The sequence below is a fragment of the Chionomys nivalis genome, chromosome 2 (assembly GCF_950005125.1).
Source record: "Chionomys nivalis chromosome 2, mChiNiv1.1, whole genome shotgun sequence".
In the NCBI taxonomy this organism is placed as follows: domain Eukaryota; kingdom Metazoa; phylum Chordata; class Mammalia; order Rodentia; family Cricetidae; genus Chionomys; species Chionomys nivalis.
The window spans coordinates 136,154,347-136,164,926 of NC_080087.1; the positions used below are offsets into that span (position 1 = coordinate 136,154,347).

At 38.4% G+C, this 10,580-nt stretch overlaps 1 pseudogene; it reads left to right on the top strand.

Annotated features, from left to right (window-relative positions):
* The first annotated feature begins 6,256 nt into the window (after positions 1–6,256).
* LOC130870343 (40S ribosomal protein S11-like) lies at positions 6,257–9,040 on the top strand (annotated as a pseudogene).
* Positions 9,041–10,580: the final 1,540 nt, after the last annotated feature.

Sequence of the window (10,580 nt, forward strand, 5' to 3'; positions counted from 1 at the left end):
CAGACACACAAAGACAATTATCACATGTACTCACTTATAGGTGGTTTTTAAACATAAAGTAAAGAAAACCAGCCTACAAACCACAATCCCAGAGAACTTAGACAACAATGAGGACACTAAGAGAGACTTACATAGCTCTAATATACATGGGAAGTAGAAAAAGACAAGATCTCCTGAATAAATTGGGAGCATGGGGACCTTGGGGGAGGGTTGAAGTAGGAAGGGGAGAGGCAGGGAGGAGAGCAGAAAAATGTAAAGCTCAATAAAAATCAATATATCATCAAAAATGTCTGTGCTAATGGAGTTATATTTAGGAGGTGGTCTCCTGTGCCAATTCATTCAAGGCTACTTCCCACTATTCTCTTCTACAAGGCTCAGTATGATATAATTTATGTTAAGGTCTGATCCATTTGGACTTGAGTTCTGTGCATGTTGATAGATATGTATCTATTTTCATTCTTCTACATGTTGACATCCAGTTATACCAGCACCATTTGTTGAAGATGCTTTCTTTTTTTTTCTATTTTCTATTTTTAGCTTCTTTGTCAAAAATCAGATGTTCCTAGGTGTGTGGATTAATATCTGGATCTTCGATTTGATTCCATTGGTCAAAATCTCTGTTTTTATGCCAATGCCAAGCTATTTTTATTACTGTATCTCTATAGTAAAGCTTGAAGTCAGTGATAGTGATACCTCCCAAGGTCCCTTTCTTGTTGTCCAAGACTGTTTTTCCTATCCTGGGTTTTTTGGGTTTTGATATGATGCTGATTATTGTTCTTTTGAGGTCTGTGAAAAGTTGTTTTGAGAAAAGTCACTATCCTCCTGACACCTCAGTGGGACTCTGAAACACAGCTTACTCCAATATTGAGGGAACTTAAGAGGTGAGTGAACAGCCACATGGTGGGACACCCCATTCTCTAGGACCTCCAGAGTGGGATGAAACCCCAGTCCCTTCCTCCCAACTCTCTTACCTTTTCTAGCCAGCCAGCAGGAAACCTTCCTGCATATAGGCTTCCCCCAAACCCAACCCCATCCATCTGACCTTCCAAGCTACTAGTCCCATCCCACCCCAAACATGCCTATTCTCCTGCAACCTTGGTGGAACTCTAAAACACAGCTTGTTACGATACTAATGGAATCAAGAGCTTGATAAATACTGAGGGGACCAAGAGCTTGCTACAACACCAAGGGGACTAAGATTGAGGACCAAATTAGCAAACCAGAAGAGAAGACCAAGGGAGTAGGCTTAGAGAGACCTCAGAGGCTTCCCGAGGCACAGATATTGACAGTACAGAACACACCAAGAAAAATTCTCAAACACTCAGACTGGCACCACAAGTATTGGACCAAGGTGCAAAGACATTGTCAGTCTCATTTGAAGGAAGAGATGGGTAGGTACTAATGCAAGAATCCCTCCAACAACCTTAAAAGAACAAGGTAACAACAGAACCCAGTGGTCATACAGCAGGAAGATTTGATCATCCTAATCCAGACAAAGCAGAAAAATATGACTTTAAATATAACTTTGTGAAAATGATGGAGACCTTTTAAGGGGAAATAAAATATTCCCTTAATGAAATGAAGGTAAAGACAAATAAAAAATTGGAAGAAATTAATAAACCACTCAAAGAAACCCAAGAAAACTAAGAAAAAACAATCAAGGAGGTGAAGCAAACAGTTTAAGGCTTGAAGGCTGAAATAAGGGTAATAAAGAAAACACAAACCAAGGGAATTCTGGATATGGAAAATCTGGGCAAACTAACAGGAACTACAGAGACAAGTATAACCAACAGAATACAAGAGATAGAAGAAAGGATCTCAGGTGTTGAAGATACTATAGAGGAAATAGATTCATTGGCCAAAGAAAACATTAAATCCAACAAATTCTTAACACAAAACATCCAGGAAATCTGGGACATTATGAAAAAAACAAACCTAAGAATAATAGGGATAGAAGGAGAAAGAATACACCTCAAAGGCATAGAAAATATATTTCATAGAAAATAAAATCATAGAAGAAAACGTTTCCAATCTAAAGAAGAATATTGCTATGAAGCTCATAGAACACCAAATTGACTGAATAAAAAAAAACCTGTCCCCTCACCATATAATAATCAAAACACAAAACATACAGAATAAAGAAAGAACATTAAGAGCTGCAAAGGAAAAAGGTCAAGTAACATATACAGAGGAAGTCCTATCAGAATTACACTCGACTTCTCAATGGAAACCATGAAAGCCGGAGGGTCCTGGGCATATGTGCTACAGACACTAAGAGACCATAGATGCAAGCCCAGACTAATATACCAAGCAGAATTTTCAATCACCATTGATGGAGAAAACAAGATATTCCTTGACACTAACAGATTTAACCAATACATATCCACAAACCCAACCCTACAAAAAGTACTAGAAGGAAAATCCCAACCCAAGAAAGCTAACTGCACCCACAAAAACACAGGCAACAGATAACCCACCAGAAAGCCCAAAGAAGGGAAACATACAAAACTACTACCAAAAAATAACAGGAATTAACAACCCCTGGTCATTAAAACCTCTTAGTAGCAATGGACTCAATTCACATATAAAAAGACATAAGATAGAGAATGGATACAAAAAGAGGATCTAGCCTTCTGCTATACAAGAAACACACTTCAAACAAAAGGCAAACACTACCTCAGACTACAGGGTGGGGAAAAGGTTTTGCATCAAATAGACCTAAGAAACAAGCAGGTATAGCTATCCTAATATCTAACAAAATACATTTCAAACTAAAATCAATCAGTAGAGATGGAGAAGGACACTTTATACACATAAAAGGAACACATCAAGATGAAATCTCAATCCTGAATATCTATGCCCCAAATACAAGAGCAACCAGATATGTAAAAGAAACTTTACTCAAATCACACATCAAATCCCACACACTAATAGTAGGCTACTTCCACACTCAATTCTTGCCAATGAACAGGTCAACCAGAAAGAAACTTAACAGAGAAATAAGGGAACTTACAGATGTCATGAATCAGATGGACTTAATAAACATCTATAGAATATTACATCCAAACACAAATGAATATACCTTCTCAGCACCTCGTGGAACCTTCTCAAAAAATGATCACATACTTGGTAACAAAGCAAACCTCCAAGATACAAAAAAAAATGTAGTAATACCCTGTGTCTTATCAGATCACCATGTATTAAAGTTAGAATTTAATAACAATACTACTCTCCGAAAGCCTACAAAGTCATAGGAATTGAACAGTGAACTACTGAACCACCCCTGGGTCAAGGAAAAAATAAAGAAATTAAAGACATCCTAGAATTCAACAAAAATGAATGCACAACATATCGAAACCTATGGGACACTATGAAAGCAGTGCTAAGAGGAAAGTTCATAGTACTAAGTACCCACCTAAAGAAAATAGAGAAAGCTCACATTAGTGACTTAACAGCACACCTGAAAGCTCTAGAACAAAAAGAAGAAGACTCACCCAGGTAGAGTAGGAAACAGGAAATAATCAAATTGAGTGCTGAAATCAACAACATAGAAACAAAGAAAACGATACAAAGAATCAATGAAACAAAGAGGTTGTTCTTTGAGAACATCAACAAAGTAGACAAACCCTTATCCAAACTAATCAAAAGACAGACAGATCATCTGAATTAACAAAATCAGAAATGAAAAGGGGAACAGAACAACAGACACTGAGGAAATTCAGAGAATCATTAGGTCATATTACAAAAACTGTACTCAACAAAATTGGAAAATTAAAAAAAATGAACATTTTTCTAGATAGATACCATATACCAAAATTAAATTAAGACCAGGTGAGCAATTTAAATAGACTTATAAACTGCAAGGAAATAGAAACTGTCATCAAAAATCTCCCAACTGAAAAAAGCCCATGTGGTTTTAGTGCAGAATTCTATCAGAACTTCCAAGGAGAACTAATACCTATACCTCTTAAAGTGCTCCACATAATAGAAACAGAAGGATCATTGCCAAACCTTTTTTATGAGACTGCAGTTACCCTGATACCAAAACCACACAAAGACTCAAACAAGAAAGAGAACCACAGACCAATATCACTCATGAACATGGATGTAAAAATACTCAATAAAATACTAACAAGCTGAATCCAAGACCACATCAAAAAAAATCATCCACAATGATCAAGTAGGCTTCATTCCAGAAGTGCAGGGCTGGTGCAACATATGAAAATCTACCAATGTAATCCATCATATAAATAAACTTAAAGAAAAATACCATATGATCATCTCATTAGATGCTGAAAAAGCATTCTACAAAATCCAACACCCCTTCATGATATAGGTCTTGGAGAGATCCGGGATACAAGGAATATATCTAAACATTAAAAGCAATAAACAGCAAGACATCATCAAACTAAATGAAGAAAAATTCAAAGCAATTCCACTAAAATCAGGAACGACAAGGCTGTCCACTCTCTCTACATCTCTTCAACATAGTTCTTAAAGTTTTAGCTATAGCAACAAGACAACAAAAGAAGATCAAGGGGATTCAAATTGGAAAGGAAGAAGTCAAATGTTTGGTATTTGCAGATGATATGGTAGTATATATAAGTGACCCCCCAAACTACCAGAGAACCCCTACAGCTGATAAATACCTTCAGTGATGTGTCAGGATACAAGATCAACTCAAAAAATATCAGTAACATCCCTATATACAAATGATAAAGACACAGAGAGGGAAATTAGAGAAACATCACCTTTCACAATAGCCACAAATCACATAACATATCTTGGGGTAACACTAACCAAAGAAGTTAAAGACTTATTTGACAAGAACTTTAAGTCTTTGAAGAAAGAAATTAAAGAAGATACCAAAAAAAAAAAAATGGAAAGGTCTCTCATGCTCTTAGATAAGTAGGATAAACATAATAAAAATGGCAATCCTACCAAAAGCAATCCATAGATTCAAGGCAATCCCCATAAAAATCACAACACAATTCTTCACAGACCTTGAAAGAATAATACTCATCTTCATATGGAAAAACAAAAATCCCAGGATAGCCAAAACAATCCTGTACAATAAAGGAACTTCCAGAGGTATCACCATCCCTGACATCAAGCTTTATTACAGAGTTACAGTAATGAAAACAGCTTGGTATTGGCATAAAAACAGAGAGGTTGACCAATGTAATCCAATCAAAGACTGGGATATTAATCCACATACCTATGAACATGGATATTTGATAAACTAAAATTATACAATGGAAAAAAAGTATCTTCAACAAATGTTTCTAGCATAACAGGATGCCAACATGTAGAAGAATGAAAATAGATCTATATCTATCACCATGCACAAAACTCAAGTCCAAATGGAATAAAGACCTCAATATAAATCCAACCACATTGAACCTCATAGAGGAGAAAGTGGGAAGTAATCTTCAATGCATGGGCACAAAAGACCACTTTCTAAATATAACACCAGTAGCATGGACTCTGAGAGCAACAATAAGTAAATGGGACCTCCTGAAACTGAGAAGATTCTGTAAAGCAAAGGACACAGTAAATAAGACAAAAAGGCAACCTAGAATGGGAAAAGATTTTCACCAACACCACATCAGACAAAGGACTGATCTCCAAAATATATAAAGCACTCAAGAAATTAGACATCAAAATTCTAAATAACCTAATTAAAAAATGGGGTACAGAACTAAACAGAGAATTCTCAACAGAAGAATTTCAAATGGAAAAAATACTTAAGGAAATGTTTAACATCTCTAGCCATCAGAGAAATGCAAATCAAAACAACTCTGAGATACCATCTTACACCTGTCAATGACTAAGATCAAAAACAGCAATGATAGCTTATGCTGGAGAGGATGTGTAGTAAGGGGAACACTCATCCATTGCTGGTGGGAATGCAAACTTGTACAATAACTTTGGAAATAAGTATGGCAGTTTTTCAGAAAATTGAGAATCAACCAACCTCCAAATCCAGCAATACCTTGGGCACCTACCCAAAAGATGCTCAATCATACAACAAAGGTATTTGTTCAGATATGTTCATAGCAGCATGATTTGTAATTACCAGAACATGGAGACAACCTAGATGCCCCTCAACTGAAGAATAGATAAAGAAAATGTTGCAATTTACATATTAGAGTATTACTCAGCAGTAAAAAACAATGACATCTTGAATTTTGTATGCAAATGGATGGAATTTGAAAACACCATCCTGCTTTCTTTTCCTCAGGCTGCCAGGAAGATGGAGGACTTTCAGACCGAATGTGCTTACCAAAAGAAGCCCACAATCTTTCAAAACAAGAAGCATGTTTTGCTTGGAGAAACTGGCAAGGCAAAATGTAACATGAGAACCTGTTATTTGGGGTTTCTGTTCTGCCCAATTCCCACAGCCATTAAGCCCTAAAGAAATCACACAGAGAGTTTTATATTAATGACAAACTGATTGGCCCTTTAGCTCAGGCTTCTTATTAACTCTTATAACTTATATTAACCCATTATTCTTATCTATGTTTGCCACATGGTTCGGTACGGGATCTTTTGCAGTGGGGCAGGTCATATCTTCCTTCTTTGGTATCTGGAAAGGATTGGGGAAAGAGCTTCCTTCTTCCCAGAATACTCCTGTTCTCATTGCCCTGTCTCTACTTCCTGTCAGGGTGTTCCACCTATACTTCCAGCCTGGCTACGGGCCAATCAGCATTTATTTAAAACATAATTGACAGAATACAGAATTGTCCCACACCATTCACCCCCCCACCCCCCCACAAAAAAGAACATCCATAGTCCATTTTGGGGGAATGTGAGTGTAGTTTTTCTCACTATTTCTGGCTGGTTAGGGATGCTGATAATTTTGTGCAGACCTAAAGAATATTTAAAATTATGATTAAGTCCTGATTAGAGTATCCTGTGTGTCTTGATCATCTCAAGGCAGCAGTCTTGAATCTGTTCTGGATGTGGAACTCAGACATCTGGGCCATCTGTTTCTACCAGAGATTTCTCAGGTGGTCTTCCTTGATCAAACATGATTTTTCTTAACTCAGAATGAATCTACAGCCTCTCATTTCCTGTGGAAGCAAAAGCAAAATGTCTTCTCCAAAGTAAGATACCTTTTGACTTCAATTTTGAAGTCAAGGTAATTTCAAAATACCTATCTTGGATTAATTTAGCAGCATTTATAAACAAGTATCTTTAGCAGGTGTTGCTCCTTCCTCAGCATTCAAAGAATTTAAGGAAAGCACAATAACATACAGTATTCAGATTCTCTGTGTGTTTTCCATCTTTATGTGGCTTTATTTTAAACTCTATTTCTTTTATTTTTATTTTTGACTTTTTGAGACAGAGTTTCTGTGTATCTTTGTCCTGGAACTTACTCTGTAAACCAGACTGTCCTTGAACTCACAGAGATCCACCTGTCTCTGCCTTCCCAGTGCTGGGATTAAAGGTATATGCTACCACACCTTCAACTCACAGAGATCTGTCTGCCTCTGCCTCCCAAGTGTTGGGATAAAGGTGTGTACCACCACACCCAACTACTCTCTCTCTTTCTTTTTTATTTTAAGGACTTTAACCTTTATCTTTTTCTCTCCCAAACCAGCATATATTTTTAAACACACAGTAAACCAATTTTTTCTTTGAATCTCTCTTGACTGTATATCTCTTTTTCTGACCACATGAGTCTTTAATTTACCAAACAGTATGGGTAGGATTAAAGCTGTGGCTTTGATGGCTGTATCCATCCCATTTCTTAGCCTTCTGAGATTCCAGCCTCATGGCAGAGGTATCAGATTTAGTCATGTTTATTGCCATAACTCTATGGCATTTCAAGGTCTCTGCCACCAAGTAAGCTGCAGCAGGCTGCTCACAAACCACACCAAATGCTCCATAGTCAGACTGCCTGCCTGAAAGAGTCACAGTTTGCCCTGGCAGGATGGCCCAGAAAGCCAGCATTTTAAAACAATGTGGCTTTTTTTCTGCTACGACTGAAAACCAAAAAGCATGTGGTCGGCTTTTCATCAACACTATGTAAGTGTTTCGTGGCAGGACCTCTTAAAATAGCTGCAAGGTTTTGCAGCTAAAGCTGAGTGAGGAAGTCTCTGTTAAATGAGAGCACTTGCTTGCCTCTAGCAAGCAGAACAGACCCAAGAAATTGCTGCTACCAAGAAGCCATGCAGGATTCCGTTATTTTGTTCTAGAATTACTTCCCAAGCTGTCTCAGGCTTTATGTGGAAGCAATTGTCCATATGGGCATCATTCTGTAACATGAGGGCCTGCTTATTGGGGTTTCTGTCCTGCCCAGTTCCCACAGCCATTAAGCCCCAAAGAAATCACACAGAGAGGTTTATATTAATGATAAACTTATTGGCCCATTAGCTCAGGCTTCTTATTAACTCTTATAACTTATATTAACCCATTATTCTTATCTATGTTAGCCACATGGCTCAGTACAGTACCCTTTTCAGCAGGGCAGATCACATCTTCCTTCTTTGGTGTCTGGACAGGACTGGGGAAAGAGCTTCCTTCTTCCCAGAATACTCCTGTTCTCATTGCCCCGCCTTCCTGTCGGGTTGTCCCACCTATATTTCATGCCTGGCTATGGACCAACCAGCATTTATTTAAAACATAATTGACAGAATACAGAATTGTCTTGCACCAGACAAACTCCCTTGGTACTACAAAAACATTGATCTAGGCTTCAAGATGCCCAAGGAGGCCATTGAGGACACCTACATTGACAAGAAATGCCCGCTCACTGGCAACATCTCCATCTGAGGTCAGATCCTGTCTGGTGTCGTGACCATGATGAAGATGCAGAGGACCATTGTCATCTGCCCAGACTATCTTCATTACATCCGAAAGTACAATCACTTTGAGAAATGCCACAAGAACATGTCTGTGCACCTGTCCCCCATTTCAGGAATGTACAGATCGGCGACATTGTCACTGTGGGGAAGTGCAGGCCCCTGTGAGTTTCAATGTACTCAATGTCACTAAGGCTGTTGGCACCAAGAAGCAGTTCCAGAAGTTCTGAAAGCGCTTTGGCCAGCTCCCTGGGACAAATAAAGTTATAGTCTGGCTCACAAAAAAAAAAAAGAAAAGAAAAGAAAAAAGAAAAAAAAGAAAGAAAGAAAGAAAGAAAAGAAAAGAAAAAAGAAAGAAAGAAAAGAAAAGAAAAAAGAAAAGAAAGAAAGAAAGAAAGAAAGAAAAGAAAAGAAAAGAAAAAAGAAAACACTATTCTGAGTGAGGTAACCCAGAGCTAAAAAGATGAATATGGTATATACTTACTTATAAGTGGATACTAGCTATAAACAAAAGGATGTTGAGCCTATAGTTCATGATCCTAGAGAAGCTAAGTAATAAGGTGAACCCTAAGAAAAACATATAGATCCACCTGGAAAATGGAAACAGACAAGATCACCTGATAAAATTGGGAGCATGGGAATGGAGCAGAGAATTGAGGGTGGAAGGGGAAGAGGAAGAGAGAAAGGGAGAGGTGAGGAGAACTTGAGGAAATGGGATAGTCGAGATGGAGGGAGGATAGAGATAAGAACAAGAAAAGATATATATTGATTGTGGGAGCCATTATAGGGTTAGCAAGAAACCTAGCTCTAGAGAAACTCCCAGGAATCCCACAAGTATAATCCCAGTTAAGACACTAAACAATAGAGGAGAGGGGGCCCGATCTTGAATTGCCCTGTAGTCAGACTGATGAATTTCTTAAATATCACCATAGAACCTTCATCCAGCAACTGATGGAAACAGAAGCATAATCCCGCATCAGTGCACTGGACTGAGCTCCCAAAATCCAGTTGAAGAGTGGGAGGAAGAGAATATGAGCAAAGAGGTCAAGACCATGATGGGTTCACTCACTGAAACAGTCTACCTGAGCTAATGGGAGATCATCAACTCCAACTGGACTGGGAAGGAACAAGCATAGAACCAAATTTGTTCCTCTGAATGTGGTTGACAGTTACATGGCTGTGGAAGACTGAGGGGCCACTGGCGGTGGCACCAGAATTTATCCCTACTGCATGAACTGAATTTTTGGGAACCTATTCAATTTGGATGATACCTTGGTCAGCCTATATATAATAGCAAGGGAGTGGATAGGGGTGGAGAGGGAGGGTATGTGGAGCGAATGGGAGAAGGGGGGAGTGAACTTGGATCATTATATATAATGAAAAAATATAGTTTTCTTTTTTAAAAAAAAAAAGTTGTTTTGGAATTTTGATGGTTGTAGAAGGAGCTGTGGGCCACTTTCTGCTGTCAGGCTCCCAGGCGCCTGGTTAGCTTAGCCCCTGAAAAAACAACACACAAATTGTATTCGTTTAAACACTGCCTGATCTATTGTATATAGCCTCTTCTTGGCTAATTCTCACATCTTGCCTTAACCCATATTTATATAATCTGTATAGCACCACGAGGTGGTGGTTTACCGAGAAGATTCTAGCGTACGTCCATCTTGGGCCGGAGCTTCATCGCGTCTGACCTGGAGAGAAGAGGCATGGCGTCTGCCTCACTTCCTCCCAGCATTCTGTTCTGTTTACTCCACCCACCTAAGGACTGGCCTA